The following is a 2,676-nucleotide window of genomic DNA, read 5'->3' on the forward strand; positions in this document are numbered from 1 at the left end:
ATATATGTACATATATATTTTTTTTGGTACACTGATGGGTAAGTATGTGTGATATGTGTTACTTTGCTTTTTTTTAAATCTTATTTTAACTTAAATTATAACGAGTTATGGATAATACCTCTTTGGTCTGTAGCAAGGATCAGACTGACTCTGCCATGAGATCACCAACTTGAGTCTGCCAMAATGTGTGTGTGGGTGTACCGCACATTCCAACATACTCAAAATATGCCGAGTCTGCTGTTTTGGTCACGTACTGGCTGATGATGTGATGTGGTGCACAACTGCATGCCGTCAGTTGACGTTATCTGAGATGTAACTCCCCCAGAGCTACTCTGAGAAGTCTCCTGACTTCTTTTACTTATATTTTTCAAACTTATTTTTTCATTATTTTGTTTACATAAGTAAATAATAACAATAATTATACTTATTAGTATTATTATAATTAATGAGGCACTTATTTATACCATAAGATACACCTTTGTGATACTTTAGCTCTTCTATTTCTTTAATATTCTTAAAATGATTTAGTATAATATCGTCAAAGTTTATTTTTGACCCATAGCTTTGGTTTAACATTTTAACAGGGTGTATCAGTTTATCAATAAATTTAGTTTTGGTGTTACTAAATTTTTCATCATTAATTTTAGTTTCACCTTTCGCAAAATTTATTACATAATTATTTTGTAGTTATAATTTCTGTCATCAAAATTTTGTATAAGTTTTAAATTATTTGCATTCTTGATGATTAAAATATCATCACTTATTTCTTGTATTATTGTAGTATTATTATATTTAAATTCACACGCGTTAAAAAAAAATTCAATTCTTACTTGATTTTAGTTTTTTGAATAACGTATTATCTCTATATTTATAATGTTTTTTATTTATTGTTACAATTTTTTCATCCTCTTGAGCTATTTGCAATTTTCGTTTGCTTGGTAGAGGCATAATTAATTTAACATATACTTTAAAAAACTTTTTGGTATTTGAATAGCGAACACAATTGCTTCACTTTTGAAAGCTACTACTCCTACATTGGTTAGTTTCAGCTTATAAAAAGCTGAAGCCCCGCGTGTGTTAAATTGTTTTTAGCGGCGGCTATATTATTTTGGATTTCAGGTATCTTCCCTTCTAATGTCTTAATTTATTCATTTGATTATTGTAAAGAAYCAGTTTCGCTAGCTCTCTATCCTCCTTTTGTATCTGATTTAATTCTTTTAATATTTTACTCCTGTTATTTTTTACTATTGTTTTCATTTAATTAATTGAATCGTTAAAATTCTCATTGATGATAATCTGCTTATTGATGTTTGTAATTGCATTGTGCGAATTTCCCTCTATTACTTCTAAATGACTAATTATATACTGTCGGTCCTCCTCGTCCATTACCCCGAACAACCATTTATACATTGTCCCTCCTAAACTAATTAAGCCTCTCTTCTTTCTTCCCTCTTCCTTGGGTAATCGATCTAATTTTTGCTTTAATTACATTAATTTCGTTAAAAAGAAGTGCCTTGTTACTTAGGTCTGCTTGTCTTATATTTTCTTAAATTTCCTCCACTAAACTTGCTAGCTCTTTCGGGTGTATAATATGTAGGATAGTATTGACTTCGTTAACGATTTCTACTTCGTCGAGTTGGATCATGGTGTATCCTGCTTCCTCAACTATCGGTGTCACTTGTAAGAATGCTGTTGCTATTTTCATGACGGTAATCAGGAACATTATTATTCACATCATCTGAAAATGTATTGACTTGTGAACTTACACTTTCAAATCCATCGCCATTATGKGCTAATGTGATAAAAATATCATCAACATTTTCTAATTTAAGTGGTATTTTTATGTTTGCTACATGAATGTTTTCTTGTCTTGTCTTACTCTTTTATAATTTTTTATCGGCCCCGTTGTCCTCAGTTCTTCGTAGTCCTCTCTGTACCTATTTCTGTTCCGTATTATAGGTTGTTTCTTCTTTGATTATTTTGATTTTGGTTACTATTAAAATGTCTTACCTTCTGAGCAAATTGGTTTAAATTTCTGTTTCTTGCTAAAAATAGMGAATTTAAATTTCCATCTTCCAGCCCTATGAAATTATGTATCGTWTTTGTCATGTCTGCCCACGTCGTTATATTCCCAATAATATAGGCGAAAGTCCCTACTACAAGTTGCTTTACCCTTTGTATAAGCATTCCTGAAAATATTTCTTTCATCATACCGCCTGTTTCACTTAAAGCACAATATTCGGTAATATTATCCATTATTTCTTTTGTATTCCTACCAAGTTCACCGATACTACCCACCCTAAGGTTAGCGATGTCGTTGGCCTAAAGTGCTGTTTTAATTTTATTTTGCATGTATCCCAATTTTCTGTAGAATTAAATATCAAGAAATTTTTCGTAGATCATAAAATTTTTAAATCATAAACTACACTCAATGCTACCTGTTGTTGTCCTGCATAATCAGCTAGTACCCTATCAATTKCCTCAAAAAACGCCGGTAATTTTTTTGCATTGCCTTCAAATGGCTGTAAGTATTTTAGATCGTTTTCTATTTTGTGCCTAATACTAGTTTCCTGCTGTGCAGCATTTTGTTTAAGCAATTGTGTTATTGCTGATAAACGACGTTCAGCGTTTAACATTTGATTGTGAGAAATGATATTTTTGTTTATTATTTCTTTT

Source organism: Bactrocera latifrons, unplaced genomic scaffold, assembly GCF_001853355.1.
Source record: "Bactrocera latifrons isolate USDA-ARS-PBARC rearing strain unplaced genomic scaffold, ASM185335v1 scaffold_863, whole genome shotgun sequence".
Taxonomy (NCBI): domain Eukaryota; kingdom Metazoa; phylum Arthropoda; class Insecta; order Diptera; family Tephritidae; genus Bactrocera; species Bactrocera latifrons.